Below are 27,253 nucleotides of genomic sequence, written 5' to 3' on the forward strand. Positions count from 1 at the left end.
AAAAAACAAGTCATCTCATCCAACTCCTTCACTTAAAAGATTAAGAAACTGAAAGTCCGTAAAATTTAAATGACTTGCCCAAGTTCATATAGATAGTGACAGAGCCCAGAACTCACACTTAGGTCCATGCAAGGGGATACAATTTACCCCTCCCAAAACTCCATTCCATTTTAGGACAATCCTACTTGTTAAAAAGGTGTTTGTTTGTTTTTTTTTCTGATATCAAATCTAAACCTATTTCTTTACATTTTTACCCATTGCTCCTGTTTCTACTCTTTATGATCAAAACAGAACAAATTTAACACCCTCTTCCATATAACAATTATTCACATTCCTTTTTTTTTCTTTTAATAATTGAATTTTTGTTACATTTTAAATTTTAAAATGTCTGTCTCTCTCTCCCTCTCCACTACACACTAGAGAAATCCACTATTTGGTACATATACATGCACATATATGTATCTATACATAAATGTGTAAAACCATACTATACATACTTTTATTTATCAATTTGCTCTGAAAGTGGATAGCATTTTTGTCATAGACACTTTGTAGTTGATTTGAATATTTAAAATACTCAGAATATCTTAGTCTCAAAAACATTATTATTACGGTATAAAATGTTGTTTTGGCTCTTCATTATTTCATGAAATTTTTTTCTAAAATCAACTTGTTCTTTATGTCTTACATAGCACGGTAATATTCCATTACAATCATATGCCAAAACTAGTTTAGCCATTCCCCAAGGGATCTACAACATTCACATTCTTTAATATAGCTAGATAATATTAGAAAAAGAATTTGTTAAGCACTTACTAAGATCCGGGCACTGAGCCAAGGACTGAAAATATACATATAAGAAAAAAGAAAGATAGACCCTAAGCACTCAAATGGCTTTAATTCTGATGAGAGAAAATAGCATAAAAAAGACTTAAGATTTTGGGATAAGAATTCATTATTTGGTAAAAAAAAATTATTGGTAAAACTAGAAAGCAATAGAGCAAAAACAGACATAGACAAATATCTTAAACTACCAAGATAAGGTCAAAATGTTTACATAACCAGGGCAGCTAGGTGGCACAGTGGATAGAGTGCCAGCCCTGAAGTCAGCAAAACCTGAGTTCAAATTTAGCTCTATGATCCTGGGTAAGTCATTTAACCCAATTGCCTCAAGAAAAAACTTTTAAAATGTTTACATAACCAAGATATAAAGAAAGATATTACAAGAAAATTAGAACACAGAATGTTACTTATCATATTATGAATAAACAAGAGTTCAAACCTGCCCTCAGGCACATATTAGCTATGTGATCCTGAACAAATCATTTGACTTTTTTGTGTCTCAATTTCTTCATCTGTAAAATGAGGATAATAATGACCTAACTCACAGGGTTATTGAGAGGATCAAATGAGATAATATTTATAAAAAGCATTTATTCATCAATTCTTTCATTAGTTGGGATAATCCTATTCATACCAAGGTAAGATCCTATCACTTCCTTGATCCTCTTTCTTCTTTCATTGTAAACTTTTTAAAAATTTCCCTTTTATGTCATCCTGAGCTTCTATCAATAGCTGCAGTTTTTTCTTAACATAAACATTTTTGATGCTAGTCTTATAAGATTATTCCAAAACTTATTCATCTTCTGCTGATGGCTATGCTTTCATCATCAGTTTCTTTTTTTAAAAAGCTAAGTTGTCTAGTGAGTTACCAGTGAGTTGCCATTGATTTCCAAACAAGTTCTACTTATCTTCCCTAATGGAAGTTTACTAAATGCCAAATTTGCAGGAACATCTGAAGTAAAATAACATGAAATAATTCAGTAAAGATAGGTTACAGCCAGATTATGGAGGACTTCAAATGCCATGCTAATACATTTACATTTCACTAACTAGGAATTTGGGAACCATTGAATTTTTTTAAGGGAAAGTAATATGGTCAAGTCTGAACCTTAAGAAAAGTATTTTGTCATCAGATTAAAATAGAATAAATAGAAGATAATTTGGAGAGAAAGACTTTGAAAGGAATCAGAACAAATAATAAAGTACTATTATTCTAGTAGTTCAGCTGAAAGATGAGGAATCTGAATTAAAGTGATGATTATGGAGGTGGAAGGAAGATATTGAAGGTGAGAAATGTCAATGTAGGATCAATAAGATAGCAAATAATTGTATGGGGAAGGGTAACAAGGTGAAAGAGAGAAAATAGTCAAGGATCTTTCTGAGTTTATGAATTTAGATGGACAATGGTACCTTTATCAGAAGGAAAGAAATTTAAGGAGGAATAGATTTTACTAGGGAAAGCTAATGAGCCCTATTTTGAGCATCTTGAGTTTAAGATGTGTATAGCTCACAGAGTAAATAATGTACAAAAAAGCAGCTGAGGATGTATTACTGGCTTTCAGGAATCAAATTAGGCTTAGATTTATAGAAGCCATCTAGAGATAAACTTGTAACAGCTGATGTGAAAGTACAATTTTCAGTAAGCTATGTTAATATCCATATAAATAAATTTAAATTTGCCTCAATGGCAATTAATTTTATCTTCACTTTTATTTATGGAATAATAATGTAGTATAATAAAAATGCACATGAAACTTCAAACCCATTATGTGAATCTTTCTATGCCCCTGAAATGTATAATGAAGTTATCCTGTAAATTTCCTTTTTTTAATTCTCTCTCCCCACACACATACACTGGAGATGACTACCAAATAAGTATAGATAGGAAAAATCATTCTATCAATTCTTTCTCTAGATGCAGATAGCATCTTTCTTTTTCTTCCCTCTCTTTAATATATATATATATATATATATATATATATATATATATATATATATATATATAATTTATTTATTTACAAAGTGAATGCATGGGTAATTTTTCCAACATTGACCCTTGCAAAACCAAATTTTCCCCACCTTCCCTCCACCCCCTTCCCTAGCTGGCAGGTAATCCAATACATGCTAAATATATTGAAATACATGTTAAATCCGATATATGTATACATATTTATATAGTTATCTTGCTGCACAAGAAGGAAGGAAAAGAAAAACTGAGAAAGAAAACAAAATGCAAGCAAATAACAACAAAGAGAGTGAGAATGCGATGTTGTGTTCCATATTATGTCCCCATGGTTCTTTCTCTAGGTGTAGATGGCTCTCTTCATCACTGAACAAGTTGAATTGGTTTGAATCTTCTCATTGTTGAAGAGAGCCATGTCTATCAGAATTGATCATCGTATAATCTTGTTGTTGCCGTGTATAATGATCTCCTGGTCCTGCTCATTTCACTTAGCATCAGTCCATATAGGTCTCTCCAACTCTTTCTGAAATCATCTTTGTTCTTACAGAACAATAGTATTCCATAGCATTCATATACCATAATTTATTTAGCCATTCTCCAATTGATGGGCATCTACTCAGTTTCCAGTTTCTTGCTACTACAAAGAGGGCTGCCAAAAACATTTTTGCACATGTGGGTCTCTTTCCCTCCTTTAAGATCTCTTTGGGATATAAGCTCAGTAGAAATATTGTTGGATCAAAGGGTATGCAGAGTTTGATACTTTTTGAGCATACTTCCAAACTGTTCTCCAGTATGGCTGGATCCATTCACAGGTCCACCAATAATGAGAGAGCATCTTTCTTCATCTGTTCTTTATGTATAGGTATTTGTAATAGACAAAATAATTATATTCATTCAAAATCATTTTAAAAATAATATTGCTATTGCTATATACAATATTCTCTTGGTTCTGCTCATTTTATCCTTCATTATTTCATGCGGGTCAATCCAAGTTTTTCTAAGTTCATTGTACTCATCATTTCTTATAAGAGAGGAGTATCCCATCACAATCATAAAATATGATTTGTTCAGCCATTCCCCAGGAGATGGGCATCCCTGAAATTTCCAGATCTTTGTAACCACAGAGAGAGAACTACTATAAATAATTTATGACATATAGATTCATTATGTTTTTTTCTCTAAGTATCTTTGGAAACAGATCTAATAATAGTATTACTGGGTCAGAGAGTATATAGGCAATTTAAGACTACTTAAGAATAATTCCAGATTGTTTTCCAAAATCGTATGATCAGTTCACAATTCCACCAATAATGATATAGTGTCACAATTTATTTATATCACCTCCAACATTTGTCACTTTCTCCTTCAACAATTTTAGCCAATTTAATAGGTATAAAATAATATATCACAATTGTTTTAATTTGCAGCTCTCTAATCAATAATGATTTAGAGCATTTTTCATATGATTATAAATTGTTTTGATTTCTTCAGTAGAAAATTTCATATCCTTTGACATTGGAAAACAGTACAACAAAAACAGGACATAGATCAGTATCTTATACCACTTGCCAAGATAAGATCAAAATGGATACATGACCTAGATATAAAGAAAGATCTCAAGAAAAATAAAATATAAACATTATTTATCAGATTTTTGGACAGTTAAATAATTTATGGATAAATGAGGTAGAGAAGTTAGGTATAAAATGGATAATTTTAATTATTACAAATTTAAAAGGGCTTATTAAAACAAAACCAATGTAACCAAAATTGGAATGAAAGAATAAAATTGTATGGAGAATCTTATAGTTTCTGGGATAAAAGTCTCAACTAAAAAGAGGAAATGCAGATCATGTGATTTTTGAAAACTATTAACTAATGTCTATAGAGGTCATGGCTATAGAATAGAAATGATTGAGTTCAAGATCACACAATCAGTGATAAAAGACTATTTTTATAAATTCAATACTTACTGAATGCCTGCTATATGCCTAGAAAGTACAATGAATACTACCAATACATATGTACATATATGTATATACATATATACACACATGACATACAGAAATATAAAAAGAATCAAAATGTGGCTTTTTTATAGCACAATATAATTTATTTGTTGTATTTTTACAAGAGACTAACCCATAATCTCTCCTCAATAATTACAGATATCTCAGAAACTTAAGAGAACCCATCAATCAGAGATATGAACTGAGTATAAACAAGATCTAAAAATGTTTGTTTACTCAATCTATCATTCAAAAGTTTTATTCTAGATATAAAAATCCTTATTATTACAGAAATCCTTGAAGCCCTTGGGTAAACTAAATGTGTTTGCATGGGAAATGTGTTTGGTCCAGTCATCTATAAATGGCATTTCTGCTGAGAACCTGGAAGATGTGAGTCTTTAGAGGTTAAACCCCAGAGAAAGAATTATTGTGGAGGACAGGGAAGGAGAAGAAGGGTAAAAAAAAAAAAAAGAACCAGGACTCTCCTTTGTCAACCCTCCCCCTTTTGACAAGTGAAATCTCATGAACTTCAAAGGATTAAAGGGTTTGCATAGTGCATCAGCCACCTAGCAGCATCCCTGGGATTGCAATTGTTGTATCTGGAACCAGAAGCAGAATGGACTAGATGAGGAAAGGCAGATTCTAGAATCTCTGAGAAGTCTACCAAAAAATGCATTACACCTAATGAGAACATCTTGAAAACTCCATCAAAAAGACTGCCAGGGAATTATGATTTATCTACTTGCCACATGTATTTTCTAATAAGCTTGAGTCCACAAAATTCATGATCAAACAAGAAATAAAGAGCATTACAAAATGCAAAATAGATAATTTTAATTATATTAAATAAAATGTTTTGAACAAATAAAACCAATGTAATCAAGATTAAAAAAGAAAAAAAGAAAGCTGACAATCTTTATAAGAAGTATTTCTAACAGAGGCCTCATTTCTCAATTATATAGAGAACCGAATCAAATTTGTAAGAACATAAGCCATTCTCAAAGTGATTAATGGTCAAAAATATTAACAAGCAGTTTTCATATGAAAAAATCAAAGGTATCCATAGACATATGAAGAAATACTCAAAATTACTATTGATTAAAGAAATAGAAAGTAAAACAACTCTGAGATATCACCTCACATTTATCTGATTGCCCACTATGACAAAAACAGAACTAAAAATGATAAATGGTGGAGAGGATATTAATACATTGTTGGTGGAGTTATGAACTGATCCAACCATTCTGAAAAACAATTTGGAAATATGTCCAAATGGCAACCAAACTGTGCATATTCTTTGACCCAGCAATACCACTACTAGGTATGTATCCCAAAGATATCATAAAAAGGGGGGAAAGAATTTATATGTGCAAAAATATTTATAGGAGCCCTTTTTGTTGTGGCAAAATATTGGAAATTGAAGGAATGCCCATTAATAGGGGAATGGCTAAACAAGCTGTAATGTAACAAGAATGTAATGGAATACTATTGTGTAATAAGAAATAAAGAACAGGCAGATTTCGGGGAGAAAAGATTAAAGACTTGTATGAACTGAAGTGGAGTGAGCAAGACTCAGAAAACATTGTACACAGTACCAATAGCATTGTGTGATGATTGGCTATAATGACCTCAGTTCTTCTCAGCAACACAATGATACAAGATAATCACAAAGGACTCAAAGAAAAATGCTACCCATATCCAGATAAAGAAATGATGGACTTGAAATGTAGATGGAAGCATTTTTTTCTATTTTATGCTTGTGCTTTTTTTTGCTTCTTCTTTCACAACTGTGACTAATATGAAAATATGCTTTACATGATAGCTTATATATAAACTACGTATAAACTATAAGCTTATGTATAAACTACATGATAGCTTATGTATAAACTTATGTATAAACTAAACTGACCACCATCTTCAGAAGAATGGAGGGAAGAAAGAGAAGGAATTTGGAAATCAAAATCTACTTTTTATTTTCAAAACATATGCATAAATAATTTTCAACATTCACCCTTGCAAAATCTTGTGTTCCAAATTATTTTCTCCCTCCCTTCCCTTACCCTCTCCCCCAGATGGCAAGTAATCCAATATATATTAAACATGAGCAATTATTCTATACATGCTTTCATAATCATCATGATGTACAAAAATTCAAACAAAAGGGAGAAGGAATGAGAAAGAAAACAAAATACCAACAAACAACAATAAAAAAAGTGAAAATGTTATGTTTGGTGCAGATGTAGGGGATGGCTGATAAAAGATTTGTGATTTTGATGGCACCTCAGAATGATATTTGTGATCCACACACAGTCCTCTCTCTGGGTACAGATGGCTCTCTTCATCACAAGATCGTTGGAACTGGCCTGAATCACCTTGCTGTTGAAGAGAGGCATGTTCATCAGAATTGATCATTGTATAATCTTGTTGCTATGTTCAATGTTCTCTTGATTCCACTCACTTCACTTCACATCAGCTTATGAAAGTCTCTCCAGGACTCTCTGAAATCATCTTGCTGATCATTTCTTATAGAACACTAATATTCTGTAACATTCATTTGCCATATTTTATGCAGCCATTCTCCAATTGATGGGCAGCCATTCAGTTTCCAGTTCTTTGCCAATACAAAGAAGGCTGCTACAAATATTTTTGCATATGTTGGTTCTTTTCCCTTTTTTTGTGATCTCTTTGGGTCCAGTCCCAGTAGAGGCACTGTTGCATCGAAGGGTATGCACAGTTTGATAACCCTTTGGGCTTAATGGAATTCAATTCATTTTGTAAAAATGAATGCTAAATGATGAATATGAAAATATGTTTAGAAGAATTGCACATGTTTATCCTATATCAGATTATTTTCTTGGGGAATAGGAAGGGAGGAGTGGAAGAAAATTTGGAGAATAGGTTCTTCAAAGGTGAATGTGGAAAGTTATTTTTGCATGGATTTGGAAAAATAAAATATTATTTAAAAAGAATGCTAAAAGTCTTCTTGCCATGTAATTGGGGGAAAATAAAATACTATATTATTTTTTTAAAGAAACTTGATGTTACTACTGGACTTATATTCCAAAGAGATATTAAAGAAGGGAAAGGTACCTGTATATGCCAAAATATTTGTGGCAGCCCTTTTTGTAGTGGCTAGAAACTGGAAATTGAATGGATGCCCACCAATTGGAGAATGGTTGGATAAATTGTGGTATATGAATGTTATGGAATATTATTGTTCTGTAAGAAATGACAGCAGGATGAAAACAGAGAGGCTTGGAGAGACTTACATCAACTGATGCTGAGTGAAATGAGCAGAACCAGGAGATCATTGTACACTTCAACAACAATACTATATGGGGATGTATTCTGATGGAATTGGATGTCTTCGACAATGAGAAGATCCAATTCAGGTCCAAATGATCAATGATGGACAGAATCAGCTACACCCAGAGAAAGAACACTGGGAATTGAATGTGGACTACTCCCATTTTTGTTTTTCTTCCCAGGTTATTTTTACTTTCTGAATCCGATTTTTTGTATGTGTATGTATAACAAGAGAATGGTATGGATCTGTTTTATTTAAGATATACTTTAACATATTTAACATGTATTAGACTGCCTACCATCTAGGGGAGAGGGTGGAGGGAGGGAAGGGAAAACTAGGAACAGAAGTGAGTGCAAAGGACAATGTTAAAAAAATTACCCATGCATATGTTCTGTCAATAAAAAGATATAATTAAAAAAAAGAAACTTGAGATGGACCTTAGTAGAACAGAAAAGAAAATATTGCCAAAAGTGGGGAATGGGGTGACAACAATAGAAAAACTGGAATGAATATGACATGTGAAATACAATGGAGAAATCATTACTGGCTGGAGTAGAAAGATATGCTAGAAAATATTAACACATAGGATTAGATAGGTAGTCTAGGTTCTTAAATGCTAAATGGAGAAATATCCCCTGACTCTAGTTTACTCCTCTTTACATCAGATAAGAAACATCCAAATTTCTTCCCTTATCATCAGTAATAAATAAATTTAATTGCCTAGACTATATCTCTAGGGATGGGGAAGTGAGCTCAGCAAGGAAAGTTGTGTGAGTTAAGAAGCTTTAGGCTAAATCTGGAATATAATTTCATCATTGTGAATGCTCATTTTTTTTTTATGTTTGAGCTCTTGAGGGCTATAAACCATGATACCAGATCACCAACTATACTTGTGTGCACCATATTCACCACAATAATTACAGAAGGCAAATGACCAGGAGAATGTGGAGGAGAAGCCTAGGAAGCCCACTGACATCTATGTAAAACTGTTTTTCCTCCAGACTCCAAATGGACTCTCTGACTAAAATGTCACCATATCCTCACCACACACTCTATTACTTGTCATAGTAAACTTATTTGCATAACAATAAGTATAAGATTATGAAGAGAATCCAATCTCTACCTAAATATTAGAAAGCTTGTCTTAATATCATTATTATTATTTATTTCAGAACTTTTCATTTCAAATAAACTCCCTAAAGCTTGAGAGGATGGAATCAAGTGGATCTTAGGAACCATTGCATTGCTCAATAGTTTTGAAATAAGCTACTCTTAACAAGTTATACTAAGAAGAGGAATTATTAATAATATATAATGATACTGGAAAGATAGCTTAGAGTCACTTTGTATCAAGGATTTTAAAATCCAGAAGAGTTTATATTTTATTCTACAGATGATAGGAAAACAATGGAGTTTAAAGAATTCAGCAGTGAAATGTAAAATCTGCACATAAAGAAAATCACTTTGGCAGATGTGCAGAGGATGGATGGAGGAGGAGAATAATTTGAGGCAGCAAGATCAATTCCATAAGGCCATTTCAATAATCTGGGATAGGGATGATGAGAGTCTGAATTTAGAGGGTATCTGTGTGAGTAGAGAAAAGAGCTTGTATTCAAAGGAATGTTGTGGAGATAGAAATGTCAAATTTTAACAATTGACTCTATATGTGGGGTGAGAGAGAATAAGGAATGGAAACTAATATAAAGTTATTAACCTGGGAAATTAGGAAATATTTCACCAAAGAGATGGCACCTGAACTCAACAATGAAGGAATAAAAGGATCCTGAAAGACAAAGATGAGAACAGACCATTTTCCAGAGATAAGGAATGGTTTGCAAAAACACATGAAAGAGGTAGACAGTATATCAAATTAGAGAACAGCTAATAACTCAAAATTTAGTTCAAATGTAAGATATGTGAAAAGGAATGATATAAAGTAAAACTAGAAAGACTAACTACATCCAGACTTGGTGAAGGTTTCTGAAAAGAGGAACAATCTTGTCAAGAATGTAGAAATATTATTTTGGCAAATGTATGAAGAAAGAGTTAGAAAAAGAAAGACTAGGGCAAAACATCTTACCCACACTACACTGTACCAGACTCTTGTCTCAAAAGCCAATAGTCTCTTATTTGCACTAATCTGACAATAGATAGAAAAACTGGGGGACAAAAGAAGTGTTGGAAAAGCCATTTTGTAATATATGTACTTTTTGAGAACAATTATCCTCACTCTATTCAACCTTTCATTGAACTCCACAGCAGAACATTTTTCTCGGGAACTTCTCAATATGGCAAAATACTATACACCACACACACACACACACACACACACACACACACACACACACACACACACACAAAATCCTTTTCAAAACATTTCGTAATGGAGAAACTGTTTTGGCAATAAGCTATCTGCCCACGCCCATTTGCACATGTTCATTTCTTCTTGGCAGCAGCGTTTGTTTGCTGTTAAGTTGATATGGACAGAATGTTATACAAGAAAGTGTGAGCGACAAGAAATTTATCTTTTATCATTTAAAAATCAAACTTCAGGCATCTCTTGATGGACTCATCGGCTTTTATTAAAGTTTACTTTTTTTTATTTTTAAATTCTAGGTCCTTTTCCTGAAGACATTTAAATTCCAGTGATGAGCTCTGCATCCTACCTGAATGTATTAGATATTCTCTCTAAATGGAATCTCCAGCTATTAGAAGTAACAAACACGTTTCCAGAGGGATTTTAAGGAAGTAGTACAAACGTGACAAGAGGCAAGAATAAGTTTCAGTGGTGAAGAAAAAGTTGAGCTAAACCACTCAAGTTTCTACCGCCTGAAAATTTGGTTGAGGTTCCTAAATCTTGGATGAATTTCAGGTGTTCCCCCACAAAGCATAAAGAAATCTACAGCCTCAGATAAAAACCATACCCAGTGTTCAGCCCTTGTGAATGGTTTCAATTTGAAATGAAGGAAAACTATCTTTGCAGTTCAGCTTGTGGTTTCCTGCAAAATCAAGAAATCAAAGCAAAGCTCAAAGGACACCAATCTCCTTCAGTCAAAACCAAAACCAGTTCTTGAGACTTCCTTGCTAACAGAAATTAGACAATTTGGCTCAGTGTCTAAAATCAAGTATTATCACAAATTTTGTTACTGGTCTCTTTGTACTAAATGTATATAGCAGTCTCTGCTTCCCTCTTATGTTCCCTAACTTTGCCATAATATTCTAAGGAAACTTGTAATTATGCTGAAGTAGCACAGTTATATTCAAGCCCTGAAAAGCTCAAGACTCTCAGTAAAGAAAGCAAAGGCAGTATAAAAATTGTTAATCACATGAAACAAAAATTCCCTAAATCAATAATAATTAGAGAAATGTAAATTAAAACAATTGTGAAGTACCCCATAAAATTGGCTAATATGATATAAAAGGAAAATGACAAATTCTGGAGGTGATGTGGGAAAATGGGTACAATAATGTACTATTGCCAGAGTTATACACTAATCCAACCAATCTGGGGAATAATTTGGAGCTATACCCAAAAGGCTAACAAATTATTCATAACCTTTGTCTCAGCAATTCTGAATTCTGTTAGAACTATACCCCAAGCAGATCAAATATACAAAATATTTACAGCTGTTCTTTTTATTGTAGCAAAGAATTGAAAGCTTAGGGAGTGCCCATCAACTGGGGAATGGCTGAACAAGTTATGACATATGAATGTTATAGAATATTACTATGCTAGAGGAAATAATTAAAAAGTTTCAGAAAAACCTGGGAAAATTTCTATGAAATAATATAAACTGAAGTGAGCAGAACCAGGAGAACAATGCACATAGTAGCAGCAATATTGTGATAATAATCAACTGTGTAAGATTTAGAAACTCTGATCAATGCAATGATCCACAATAGTTTGAAATAATGCATGGTGAATAATACTGTCCACCTCCAGATAGAGAACTAGTGTAATTAGAGTGCAGATTCAATCATATTTTTTTTCTTTTATTTTCTTGTCTTTTGAGGGGCATGTGAAGTTTGTTATTGGTTTTTTTGGTTGTTTTTTTTTTCTTTTGCATGATTCCATTTGCTCAATGGATATTATTTATCTTGCCTTTTCAATGAATGAGAAAGGGGGTCAAGGGAAGAAAAGACTTTGAAAGTGAAAATAATTCTTTTAAAAAGTTGCCTTTGGAACTATGACCAAAGGGCAATCAAGCTGCATACCCCTTAATCCAGCAATGCCACTAACAAAGTCATAGCCCAAAAATCCATATTAAAAGGGAAAAGAACCTACATGAATGAAAATATCTGTAGCAGCTTTTCATAGTGGCAAAGAATTAAAAATTGAAGAGATGCCCATCAATTAGTGAATGACTAAACAAGTTTTTGAATATGAACATAATGAAATACTATTGTGCTATTAAAATTGATGAGCAGGCAAATTTCAGAAATACCTGGAAAGATTGGATGAGCTGATGCAAAATGAAGTGAGCAGAATCAGGAGAACATTGTCCATAATAACAATAATATTCTGCAGTGATCAACTATGACTTAGCTGTTCTCAGATTACAATGATCTAAAACAATTTCAAAAGACCTATGATGGAAAATATTACCCTTGTCCAGAAAAAGAAGTGATGGAATCTGAATGCAGAGCAAAGCATACTAGTTTTATTTCATTTTTTCATGATTACTCTTTTTTGCAAACTAACTTTTTTTTCCAAACTATTTCTCCTTTCATATTTATGACTTATATGGAAATAGGTTTACATCACTACACGCATATAATCTATTTCAAATTGTTTACCATCTTAGGGAGGACAGTAAGGGCAGGAAAAAATTTGGAACTCCTAATTTATTTTTAAAATGAATATTAAAAATTGTCTTTACATGAAACTGAAAAAAAAATAATGTTTAAAAAATATGGCCATTGGACAGGTCAAATAACCAACAAGATAGAGAACAAAACTAAACACTTTCTCCAATCTTCACAATATTTCAGTCCTCTCCAAAAATAAGAATTATGTTCAACATTAAAAGAAAACATGATCACTATATAAGGAAAAGATATTGATTGCAAAGACAGGATATATCTTGCAAAAGAATGCAAGTCAAAAGACCTGAACATAATTATGGAAAACTACCTAGAAGAATATCCAAAGAGCATACTAACTTTTTCTCCAGTCCTTTCCCAATCAAGGCTCTGCACTTTTTGTGAGCTGCACTATGAATTATATTTGTGTATACTTAACATTTGGGCAGCTGACTAGTGAATAAGGTGGTGGGCCTGGAATATGAAAGAATCATCTTTCAGGAGTTCAAATCTAGCTTTAGGTAATTTATTAGTTGTGTGATCCTGGACAAGTCACTTAAACCTGTTTGCCTCAGTTTCCTCATCTATAAAATAAGCTAGAGAAGATAATGGCAAACTGCTCCATTATCTTTGTGAAGAAAATCCCTGAAGGGGATTGTGAAGACTTGGACATGACTGAAAAATGACTGGGACCTGATACTTAATACTTATAATAATAAGAAGAACAATGTAACAGTTCATAGACAAGTTTGGTTTCAAAAATCTCTCTGGGGAAAATATTTTGAATGACAACTGGGTACCTGGGAAATATAATTACAGCACACAAACATAAACACTCTAATCCAGGTTGAGAGAAAATGGAGAAGTAAGGTGGGACTTAGAATTTATAAAAAGTTGAAGAGAAGAGGAAGTCATAGAGAAGAGGGTCAGGAACACAAAGAATTCATGTGTCTAGGGAAGTATTAGTTGAGCAAATGAGACAGAACTTTCTCCTTCCCTTAGCACCTAGCATGGCACAAAATCATGAAGAGAGCAACAGCTGCCTTGCCAATGGCCACAACTAAGAAACGATTTCTCTTCCTAGGTCCATGAGAAGGTAAGACAATGAACATTATCATGTATTTCTCAGTTCTCTGATTAAACCAGCCTACCTGGTTGCCCAGAGCCCTCAATCTATCAATCAATCAAAAATTGAAGTGGCTATGATTTGTTAGGCATATCTAATAGGAGAAACAACATGCAAACAAATAGCAAACTATATACAGAGCAAATATTAAATGTACACATGATTTAATTCTTTTGATTAAAAGAAAAGAGGCATTTAAATTAAGAGTAGCTGAGGAGGACTTCCAATACAAAGTGAGATTTTTAGTTGGAACTTAGTGGAGATTGTAAAGGTCAATAATCAGAGAAGAAAAAGATACAGCATTCCAGGTATGAGACAATCAAATAGAGATGCCTTGCAGGAATGGGGAGAAATTGAACTGTTTTTAATCCTTAGCCTTTAGATGCCATTAACACCTTTTTTTAAACTGGTTCCTTATTCTGTTATAAATTGGTTTTTGTTCATAGGTTTGGGTTTTGGTTTGGGCTTTTTAAAAAATTGACCTAGTTTTACCTCTCATAAACAACTGTGGTCAACCCAAACACATGTATTTCCTTGCTTCCATTTGTTTGTGGTCTGAGTGTCATGGTTTTGGTAGTTCCAGCCACACAGAAAGAAATAAACTAAAAATCATTATTCCCAACTCATGGCTTGAGAAAATAATCCTTGACCCATTGTTAGAGACTCTAGTTGGGAGCATATTTTAAAACTCATGTATTTTAAATAATTTAATTAATTAAATTTAAAAATAATGTTTTAGGTTTGAAAAATTATGTCATATGAAATAAAATTTCTCATTTGATCAGTCAGAGCACCTATTCCTAAGAAGAATAAGGAGGAGAAAACAACAACCATGACAAATCCTAAAAACTACTACTCTCCCAGGATTCCTCATCTTATCAACTGATAACCTGGAATTGAAAGAAAGGTTTATGTTCTTGTTTAGGACTATTGCAGATTCTGGTAACAAAGAATTATTTTCCCCCAAGGGTGATGAGGTTTATCTTTGCAGAACCAACCCTTTCTTAACCCACATCATTATCACTATTTGCATCATCCCCTTCTCTGTTTTTAGCACACACATTTCCATCATCCTGTTTCCCTCCCACATTGCCTACTGACTGCTCAACTCTTCCCATGACAGGAGCTCACCTAATTCTTCCACTTTAGATCTCCCTTCTTCTCATTAATAAATTAATCAAAACCATTTATTAAAGGTCTACTATGCCTCAGGTTCTGTGCTAAATGTTGAACATACAAAAAGAAGCAAAAGCAAATTCCTGCCCTCAAGGAACTTACAGTCTAATGGATATTCTCATAAAAAATTGATCTGTCAGGTTTTTTTTAATGCTTTATTGAATTGCTCCCATCTAAGTCGTAATTTGTCTTTGCTAATGTATAAGTTTATATTAATATGTCAATGAGTACTAATTGAGTTCTTTTCTAAAAACTATCCCAAGGATAACAAAATTTTAGAGACCTATGTGGTTCTTACTGGTAACTTTCTATCTTCAACATATCTATATTATTATAGGACTACTATATTAACACTATAGTAATGTACAAGATGTATTATGTAAATGCGACTCCTTTACTTAATGGTAACAGTAAAGTCACCACAAAGATGCAACTAAAGAGAATTTCAGATATTGTGACAGATCAGAAAAAGGTATGCTTTTTTTTTTAATGTTTTCATGAATTCCTCAAATCATATCGTAAGAGACTATTTACTCCAAGAATGGGACCATCCTTCAGTGTGGTAAAAGAAAACAATAAAAGATGGCGTAGAAACTAGATGAAACTTTCTAAGCTCTCTAGAATTCCCTTTCTGCCAAGTATTTAATTCAGCCTCAAAAACAGCGCTTGATTGGTAAAAACCCACAAAGATTGGAAATACAAAAACGTACCAGTGGAAGAGAATCTGGAATATCACCAGAAAAGGTTTGATCTGAGGTGGCAGGAAAAGATCAGCCCAAAGCAGGGATAGAAACGGGAATGGGGTGGCATCTGCATTGGAAGGTTTACACAGAGCTCTCTGCTGTAGCCTGACTGCTTTGCTTTGGTGGCAGAGTAGGGGACCAGCAGAGAAGTTGAAGCCTGGGGTAGTGGGTACACTGAGGGACGCCAAAGCCTGAGAGGCTCTGGCTACACCCACCCAGGACCGGAAGTGACCTAGCACAGACCATAACACAGCTCTTTGCAGCTTTTGGCAGTGAGGGGTTCGTGGGGGGCAGTCACACACAGCAGGGGCACAACCCAGGACAGCCTTTCATCTGTATAGTGAGGGGCTCTCCAGGGATAGTGGAAATTCCCCAGTCCCATTGCACTCCCCCAGGCAGGAACACTTCCCCTATGGTGAGGAACAAATACACAAAGTGAGCATTTGTTGGGGGGCAGTGATATCTTTGCTCCTTAACCACTAGCCCCAAGGCGATCACTAATCCTCACAGTGGGGCTCCTAGCAGGACACTTACACCACCCGGATACCCAGGCATAATCACTTGGCTGTGGAGCTCTTCCCAGAGCCCCCCCCCCCCTAGCTAGGCCTTTCCTTGCAGCCCATTGAGAGGGCAAATGCTGCCCATAAATCCATCCTCCCTCTGCAGAGGAAGCTGGTAATCTCCTTGCCCTGAAGGCAGACCCTGAAGGCTTTAAAAAAAAAATGAGCAAAAAAATGAAGAAAACGATTGATAGGCTTCTATGCAGAAAAAGAGCTGGTTTCCAAACCTGAGCAGACAGTCTCCAGACAATTCCCTAAATAATGCTCTCCTAGAAGAAACTATTAAAAGTCTGAAGAGAGAATTAGAAGAAAAATGGGGAAAGGAAAGAGAAGCTATGCTAGAGAATAGCAATGTCCTGAAATGTGAATTGGATAAGATAAAGAATTCACAGGAAGTGCTGGGAAACAGAACTAAGGAGTTGGAAAAGGTAAAGAAATCACAGGAAAGTAGGATCTGTGAATTGGAAAAGATAAAGAATTCCCAAGAAAGTAGGATTTGTGAATTGGAAAAAGAAAATAACTCACTAAAAATAAATTTAGTGAAATGGAAAAAAATCCCATGGAGCAAAACAACTCATTTAAAAACTCAATTGGACACATACAAAAAGAAGTTTAAAAAGCTAATGAAGAAAATAACTCGTTAAAAAACAAAACTGAACATATAGAAGTGAATGATTCACTGAGACACCAAGAATCAGTCAAGCAAAGCCAAAAAAATGATAATCTGCAGAAAAATGTCAGCTATCTACTTGCCAAAATGACAGACCTGGAAAACAGATCTAAGAGAGACAATCTGAGGATTATTGGACTTCCCGAAAATTATGATGAAAAAAAGAGCCTAGATACTATTTTACAAGAAATCATCAAAGAGAACTGCCCAGAGATAATAGAACCAGAAGGTAAAATAGACATTGAAAGAATTCATCAAACACCTTCTGAAAAAGACCCTAAAAAAAAAAAAAAAACTCCACAGAACATTGTGGCCAAATTTCACTAGCAAACTAAGGAAAAAATATTACAATCAGCCAGGAAAAAACAATGCAAATACCAAGGTGCCACAATAGGGTCACTGGAGATGTGGCTGCCTCTACATTAAAGGATCGAAGGGCTTGGAATCTGATATTCCAAAAGGCAAAAGAACTTGGAATGCAGCCAAGAATAAACTGCCCAGCTAAGTTGAGCATTTCCTTCCATGGAAGAAGATGGACATTTAATGAAACAGAAGAATTCCATATGTTTCTAAGTAAAAAACCAGATCTAAAGAAAAAATTTGATCTCCAATCGTAGGACTCAAGAGAAGCAGAAAAAGGTAAAAGGGACTCTTGAGAACTGTATTTCTGTTGTGGATATACATTAAGACTACATGTATAATTTGATTTTAAGAATATACCAAAAATAAAAAAAAAGGGGGGGGAGTAGAAATGGAAAGGGGATAGTGTAAGAAAAAGGGGAAAGGGGAGATAAAAAGAGGGAAACCACATCCCACAAAGAGGCAAAGAAAACCTACCATATCTCAGGGAAGTTAGAGAGGGGGAGAAATACTGTGTGAACCTTACTCCCATCAGAATTAGCTCAAAGAGAAAATAATTAACATATTAGTTTTTCAGAAAATTCTTTCTTACCTCATTAAATAGAGGGAAAGGAAAATGGAAAAGGAAAAGAGCAATAAGGAAAGGGAATAAGAAAGGGAAAGGATTTAAAGGGAGGAGAGAAGGATATTAAAGAGAGAGGGCTGCATGATGCAAGTGGTGCTCATAAGTTTAATACTGGGGAAGGGGTTCAGTGGGGGTACGAGAAAAAAGTATAATCAGGGGATAATATGATAGCAGGAAATACAGAATTAGTCATTTCAACTGTAAATGTGAATGGGATGATGTAATGTGCTGTTGTCTCCAGAAACTGCCGATCAATCACCCTCTTGGAGGAGATCTGCTGTGTCAACTCAAATCTCTCGTACGGATTCTTCTTCCTGTAGAGAGCCCTTGTCTCCAGACTGTTGCCACCAACTCTGGTCCAGAGTAGTGACTTCTTCTTCCTCTGAAGAACCGCCTCAAGTATGGTCCAGATAAGACTCTCTCTCTCTCTGCAGTGCCACCCTCTTTTATTCTCCCAGAGAATGGGTGTGGGATAATGCAAGGGCTTCTGGGAAAAATTAGTTCAACCAATGAAGTTGCTCCTCCCCAGGAGTTCACAAGTAAAACTCCCAGTAAAGGCCAGAACTAGAGAATTGTTAAGTACCGACTTAGCACTTAGTAAGAACCTAACATCTCCCCCTTTCTTTTGATTTAGAACATAGGGTGGTCATGACCTTGAAACATAAACCCATCAATATGGGAGGCATTACACATAATTACATAGATTACATAAACACATAGTAACATAGTAACATAATACATGCTAGAAGTATGTAACAAATAACATGATCAAATAATCATAAATTGAAAATTTATAAATGTCCATAAATCCATTGTCCATTAGTCTCATCTTGTGTTAGGAAGTCCAATGATTCCTGCTGGTTTTAAAGTCCTTTAACAGTCTTCTTATTAGCCATGCTCTTTCAGTGTCAGATGTTTCTTAGATTTCATCCTTTGTTTTGACGTCTTTCTCTTTTTCTGTCTCTCTCTGATGGACAAGGCAAATATGGCTCGTTGGCACCCATCTGATTCCTTCTCCATCTGTGGAGATACAAGCAAACCCTCTCCCCCAAGCAGTTAACCAATCTGATCCCTTCCATTAACCTCTTTCTGGGTCTCTCCACATCACCTGGCGATTATCTAAGGACAGTGGAGCTGCTCACACTGGACACTGCCCTTTTGGTGGGTTATAAAACCTGTCTGCCAGAGCCAGTGCATCTTTGTCAAAAAATTAGAAAATTAATGGTATAGAGAACTAAATTTAGAAGTTCTCTAGGGCTACCTGTGGCTCCCCCTTTCTTTTGTTTTTGGAGGAGTGTCTTAATGTCTCTGTTCCTTCTCTCTACTATTGCCTGACCTTGTGGATTAAAAGGTATTCCAGTAGTGTGTAAAATCTTATACTGCTCACAGAAGTGCGCAAAATGTTTAGAACTATATATAGGTCCATTATCTGTAATTGCATAATTGCAAATATAATTGCAAATGCTTGGATAAAGAAATCAGTGACCACTTGGGCTGTCTCTTTTGCTGTTGGCACTGCAAAAGTGAATCCTGAAAAGGTATCTACTGCCATGTGGATGAAAGACAGATGACCAAAAGATTTATAATGGGTCACATCCATTTGCCAGATTTCATTGGGTCTCAAACCATGAGGATTCTTCCCTGGAGGGAGTGTAGGAGCTTGGAAAGGAAGGCAAGCTGTACAGCTTTTTACAGCTCCTAGCTTCCTCTCTTGTTATTCCAAATTGCAAACATAAAGCTCGAACAGCCGGATGATATTTAGAATGAGATTCATGTGCTTCCTGAAATAAAGGAGTACTGGCTAACATGGTTAGCATGCTATCTGCCTTTGAATTTCCATCAAAAATAGGACCTGGAAGTCCACTATGTGAGTGGACATGCAAGATATAAATCTTGCCTGGATGCTTTCTCACTTGCTCTTGAAGTTTCTTAAAGAGCTGATAAATATTAGAAGCTGCAAATTTTATTTGGGCTGTGGCAATTCTTTGTACTACACCTACTGAATAGGCTGAATCAGTAATTATATTATATTATATTATATTATATTATATTATATTATATTATATTATATTATATTATATTATATTATATTACATTACATTATATTATATTATAATATATTATTACTTTATATTATATTATTATAATATATTATAATATTGTAAACAATACTTTCTCTATCTCTCCAGTGCCACCCTTTTTTACCCTCCCAGAGAATGGGCGTGGGATAATGCAAGGACTTCTGGGAAAAATTACTTCAACCAATGAATTTGCTCCTCCTAAGCATGCAAGCTCCTCCCCAGGAATTCAAAGGGGTTGAACTCCTAGTAAAGACCAGAACTAGAGAATTGTCAAGTATAATATAATGTAATGTAATATAATATAATATAACCATAACATAACATAATATAATATAACAATATAGCATAATTAGTAATATTACAATATATTAATAATTTTATTAATATATTATAGTAATATTAATTATTGATATATTATAATATATTAATATTAATTGTAATATTAATAAACAATATAATGACAACGATGAGACATCATACCAAATTTTGTGGGATGCAGCTAAAGTGGTAATAAGGGGAAATTTTATATCTTTGGAGGCTTACTTGAGGAAAATAGAGAAAGAGAAGATCAATGAATTGGGCTTACAACTTAAAAAGCTAGAAAAAGACCAAATTAAAAACCCCCAAATACTAAACTTGAAATTCTAAAATTAAAAAGAGAAATTAATAATATTGAAAGTAAAAATACTATTAAACTAATAAATAAAACTAAGAGTTGATTTTATTAAAAAAAAACAATAAAATAGATAAACCTTTGGTAAATCTAATTAGAAAAAGGAGAGAGGAAAATCAAATTGTCAGTCTTAAAAATGAAAAGGGGGAACTGTCTACCAATGAGGAGAGAATTAGAGAAATAATGAGTCACTTTACCCAACTTTTATGCCAATAAATTTGATAACCTAAGTGAAATGGAGGACTACCTCTAAAAGTATAGGCTTTTGAGATTAACAGAGGAGGAAGTAAATTGCTTAAATAGTCCCATTTCAGAAAAAGAAATAGAGCAAGCTATTGATCAACAGCCTAAGAAAAAATCTCCAGGAACAGATGGATTAACAGTTGAATTCTACCAAACATTCAAAAAACAATTAGCTCCAATGTTATATAAACTATTTGAAAAAATAGGGAATGAAGGAGTCCTACCAAATTCCTTTTATGACAAAGACCTGGTACTGACACCCAAACCAGGTAGGTTTGAAAACAGAGAAAGAAAACTATAGAGCAATCTCCCTAATGAATATTAATGCTAAAATCCTAAATAAGATATTAGCAAAAAGACTCCAGAAAATCGGGGGGGGGGGGGGGGGGGCGGAGCCAAGATGGAGAAGACACACGTGAATTTGTAAGCTCCCTTCTTCCCTCAATACCAACTAGTTAAATCAGCCTCAAAAATAACGCTGGACTGATTAAAACCACAAGAATTAGAAGCACAACTTACCAGCTGAAGAGAATCTGGAATTTCAACAGAAAATGTCGGTTCCGAGGGGAGGATAAAAAGATCAGGACAGACAGGGTTAGGTGATAGCACATTGTGCCAAACTGGCTGGGGAAAACTCTGAGATCAGAGATGCCACTGAGATAGAGGAATATGGCACAGGCTGATAGCTCTACTCTGCTTATAAAACACCAGATCAGAAGAGAAATCAAGCCACTTTAAAATTATAAAACCAGATCCTAAATCCACCACAATCCAGAAGTGGCCTAGTACCAATCTTGGCATAGCTGTGCAGCTGCCTTCTGCTGCCCAGGGCTTCTCCTTGGGGTAGTTGAGAGCCTGAACAGCAGAGGACACAGCCCGAGGCAGCCTTTAATCAACATAGTGTGGGGCTCAGCCTGAGGCAGTGGAATTCTAGCAGCAGCAAGTGAAACTCCAACAGCAGAACTCCCAGAGATGCAGAACCTCTGAAGCAGGGACCATGGCTTCTGGGCAGACACTTCCGGTTTGAGCACAGGGGCTTTTCACTTCAGCTGCTAATGCCCCATGGGAGGCTTTGGCTGGGTTTATAACGCTTTCACTGTTCAGCCTTAAACCTCAGGGCAGTCGCTAGGCCACACAGCGGGGTTCCTCACTGGGCACTCCTTGCAGCTCAAGGGTGCTAACCACCTCTGAGGCATTTCCGGGGAGGGGAGAGGGGAAAGGGGAACTCTCTCCCAGAGCTCTCTCCTAACCCATGCACAGGGTTGTTGCATTCTACCCCGGTCTGGGAGGAAGCTGATAAATTTCTTACCCCAAGGGCAGACCCCCCACAGAGTATTAACAATGAGTAAGAAGCTGAAGAGAACAATTGACACCTTCTATACAGAGAAAGAGTGGGTATCCAACCCCGAGGAGGCTAACACCAGAGAGTCTCCAGATAATACCCTAAAGGGGAATGATACCTGCCCACCATCACATAACTCTCTCTTAGAAGAGACTATTAAAAAGTTAAGAGAGTTTGAAGAAAAATTGGGAAAGGAAAGAGAAGCTATGATAGAGAACAACAACATCCTGAAATTTGAGTTGGAAGAAATAAATAATTCACAGGAGGTGCAAGGAAACAAAATTTGTGAATTAGAAAAGGTTAAAAAATCACAGGAAAGTAGAATTTCTGAATTGGAAAAGATAAAAAATTCTCAAGAAAGTAGGATTTGTGATTTGGAAAAAGAAAATAACTCACTAAAAACAATTAGTGAAATGGAAAAAAATTCAACAGAGCAAAATAATTCATTTAAAAATTCAATTGGACATATATAAAAAGAACTAAAAAATGTGAATGAAGAAAATAACTCATTAAAAATCCGGACTGAACAAATAGAAATGAATGATTCATCGAGAAACCACGAATCAGTCAAACAAAACAAACAAAAAATAAAAATAAAAATGAAAAGCTGGAGAATAACATCAAATATTTACTGGGAAAATCTATAGACCTGGAAAATAGATCTAGGAGAGATAATGTGAGGATCATTGGACTTCCCAAAAAGTATAATGAAAAAAAGAGCCTAGGTTCTATTTTACAGGAATTCATCAAAGAGGACTGTCCAGAGATAAGAGAAACAGAAGGAAAAATAGGCGTTGAAAGAATTCATTGAACAACCTTCTGAAAAAGACCCTAAAAAAAAGAACTCCATGGAACATTGTGGCTAAGCTGCAGAACTACCAAACTAAGGGAAAAAATATTGCAAGCAGCGAGGAAAAAACAATTCAAATATCAAGGTGCCACAATAAGGGTCACTCAAGATCTGGCTGCCTCCACATTAAAGGATCGAAGGGCCTGGAACCTTATATGTCAAAAGGCAATAGAACAAGGATTGCAACCAAAAATAAATTACCCAGTTAAATTTAGCATTTTCTTCCATGGAAGAAGATAGTCATTTAATGAAATAGAGGAATTCCATTTGTTTCTATGAAAAAAAAAAAAGACTTAAACAAAAAATTTGATCTACATCCACAAGACTGAAGAGAAGGAGAAAAAGGTAAAAAGAACTCTTGAGAACTGTAGTTCACATGGATAATTTTATTTTACTGATATAACATAAAAAAGGGAAGTAGTAAAGGGAAGGGGATAGTATCAGATAAAGGGAAAGGAGAGAAAAAAAAAGAGGGAAACTACATCAAAGGAAAAGGCATAGAAAAATCTACCATATCTGAGGGAATTTAGAGAGGGGGAGAAACATTATGTGAATCTTACACTCATCAGAGTAGGCTCAAAGAGTAAATAATTGACATATTTGTTTTTCAGAGAATTCTCTCTCATCTCAATATAAGGGGGGAGAGGAAAAGGGAAAAGGAAAAGGGGAATAAGGGAAGAATACAAGAAAGAGGAAGGGAATTAAAAGGAGGGGAGAGGGATACTAAAAAAGGGAGGACTGTGCGTCACAAGTGTGGTCCATAAATTAAGTACTGGGGAAGGGGTTCATGGGAAACAAAGGGGAAAAAAGCATAATCAGGGGATAATATGATGGCAGGAAATAAAGAATTAGTCATTTTAACCGTAAATATGAATGGGATGGACTCTACCATTAAACGGAGGCAGATAGCAGACTGGATCAAAAATCAGAACCCTACAATATGTTGTTTACAGGAAACACACTTAAAGTAGGGAGATACATACAGAGTAAAGGTAAAAGATTGGAGCAGAATCTATTATGCCTCAGGTGAAGCCAAAAAAGCAGGGGTAGCCATCCTTATCTCAGATCAAGCAAAAGCAGATTGATCTATTTAAAAGAGATAAGGAAGGAAACTATATCCTGCTAAAAGATAGCATAGACAATGAAGCCATATCAATACTAAACATATATGCACCAAGTGGTATAGCATCTGACTTCCTAATGGAGAAGTTAAGAGAGTAGCAAGAAGAAATAGACAGCAAAACTATAATAAAAACTATAACCTCAACCTTGCACTCTCAGAATTAGATAAATCAAACCACAAAACAAATAAGAAAGAAATTAAAGAGGTAAATAGAACATTAGAAAAACTAGGTATGATAGACCTTTGGAGAAAAATGAATGGTGATAGAAAGGAGTATACTTTCTTCTCAGCAGTTCATGGAACCTATACAAGAACTGATCATATAATGGGACATAAAGATCTCAAAATTAAATGCAAGAAGGCAGAAATAGTAAAACAGAAATAGTAAACTTCAATAAGAAGTTAGGGGTAAATAGACCAAAAAGTAATTGGAAACTAAATAATCTCATCATAAAGAATGACTGGGTGAAACAGCAAATTATAGAAATAATTCATAATTTCTCCCAAGATAATGACAACGATGAGACATCATACCAAAATTTGTGGGATGCAGCTAAAGTGGTAATAAGGGGAAATTTTATATCTTTAGAGGCTTACTTGAATAAAATAGAGAAAGAGAAGATTAATGAATTGGGCCTGCAACTTAAAAAGTTAAAAAAAAGACCAAATTAAAAACCCCCAACCAAAAACTAAACTTGAAATTCTAAAATTAAAAGGAGAAATCAATAATATTGAAAGAAAAAAACTATTGAATTAATAAATAAAACTAAGAGTTGGTTTTATGAATAAGCCAATAAAATAGATAAACCTTTGGTAAATCTGTTCAGAAAAAAGGAAAGCGGAAAATCAAATTGTTAGTCTTACAAATGAAAAGGGGGATCTTTCCACCAATGAAGAGGAAATTAGAGAAATAATAAGGAGTTACTTTGCCCAACTTTATGCCAATAAATTTGATAACTTAAGTGAAATGGATGGCTACCTCCAAAAAATATAGGCTTCCTAGATTAACAGAGGAGAAGGTAAACTGCTTAAATAGTCCCATTTCAGAAAAAGAAATAGAACAAGCTATTAATCAACTCTCCAGAAAAAAAAATCCCCCGGACCAGATGGATTTACTTGTGAATTCTACCAAACATTTAAAGAACATTTAGCCCCAATGTTTTATAAACTATTTGAAAAAAATAGGGGATGAAGGAGTCCTACCAAACTCCTTTTATGACACAGACATGCCTAAACCAGGCAAATGGAGAAAGAAAACTATAGACAAATCTCCTTAATGAATATTGATGCTAAAATCTTAAATGAGATCATAACAGAAAGATTTCAGAAAATCATCCCCAGGATAATACACTGTGGTCAAATAGGATTTATATCAGGAATGCAGGGCTGGTTTAATATTAGGAAAACTATTAGTATAATTGACCATATTAATAACCAAATTAATAAAAACCATATGATCATCCCAATAGATGAAGAAAAAGCATTTGATAAAATACAACATCCATTCCTACTAAAAACACTTGAGAGTATAGGAATAAATGTACTATTCCTTAACATAGTCAGGAGCATATATTTAACACTGTCAGTAAGCATAATATATAATGGAGATAAACTGGAATCTTTCCCAGTAAGATCAGGAGTGAAACAAGGTTGCCCACTATCACCATTACTATTCAATATTGTATTACAAATGCTAGCCTCAGCAATAAGAGTCAAGAAAGAGATTAAAGGAATAAGAGTAGGCAATGAGGAAATCAAACTGTCTTTGCAGATGATATGATGGTATACTTAGAGAACCCCAGAGATTCTAATAAAAAGTTGTTAGAAATAATTCACAACTTTAGCAAAGTAGCTAGATACAAAATAAATCCACATAAATACTCAGCATGTTTATACATCACCAACAGAATACAACAGCAAGAGATACAAAGAGAAATTCCATTCAAAACAAATGTTGAGAGTATAAAATATTTGGGAATCCATCTACCAAAGAAAAGTCAGGAATTATATGAGCAAAATTACAAAACACTTGCCACAAAAATAAAGTCAGATTTATATAATTGGAAAGATATTTAGTGCTCGTGGATAGAGGAAGCGAATATAATAAAGATGACAATACTCCCTAATCTAATCTATTTATTTAGTGCTATACCAATCAGACTCCCAAGAAACTATTTTAATGACCTAGAAAAAATAGAACAAAATTCATATGGAAGATTAAAAGGTCGAGAATTTCAAGGGAATTAATGAAAAAAAAGTCAGATGAAGGTGGTCTAGCTGTACCTGATCTAAAGCTATATTATAAAGCAGCAGTCACCAAAACCATTTGGTATTGGCTAAGAAATAGACTAGTTGATCAGTGGAATAGATTAGGTACACAGGACAAAATAGGGTACAACTATAGCAATCTAGTGTTTGACGAACCCAAAGATACCAACATTTGGGAAAAGAATTCGTTATTTGAAAAAAAAAAAACTGTTGGGAAAACTGGAAATTAGTATGGCAGAAATTAGATATGAACCCACACTTAACACTATATACCAAGATAAGATCAAAATGGGTCAACGATTTAGGCATAAAGAGGGAGATCATAAATAGATTACAGGAACAGAGGATAGTCTACCTCTCAGACCTATGGAGGAGGAAGGAATTTATGACAAGAGGAGAGATCATTATTGATCACAAAATAGAAGATTTTGATTACATCAAACTAAAAAGCTTTTGTACAAACAAAACTAATGCAAACAAGATCAGAA

At 34.5% G+C, this 27,253-nt stretch overlaps 1 long non-coding RNA gene across 1 annotated transcript in view; it reads left to right on the forward strand.

The window, feature by feature from the left end:
* Window positions 1-11,268, forward strand: part of LOC141559830 (uncharacterized) — a 50,762-nt gene extending 39,494 nt beyond the window's left edge. The window contains exon 7 of the long non-coding RNA XR_012487579.1: window positions 10,739-11,268. This is a non-coding gene — a long non-coding RNA (uncharacterized LOC141559830). The remainder of the gene's footprint in view (window positions 1-10,738) is intronic.
* The last annotated feature ends 15,985 nt before the right edge of the window (window positions 11,269-27,253 follow it).

This window comes from Sminthopsis crassicaudata, chromosome 3 (genome assembly GCF_048593235.1).
Source record: "Sminthopsis crassicaudata isolate SCR6 chromosome 3, ASM4859323v1, whole genome shotgun sequence".
Classification (NCBI taxonomy): Eukaryota; Metazoa; Chordata; class Mammalia; order Dasyuromorphia; family Dasyuridae; genus Sminthopsis; species Sminthopsis crassicaudata.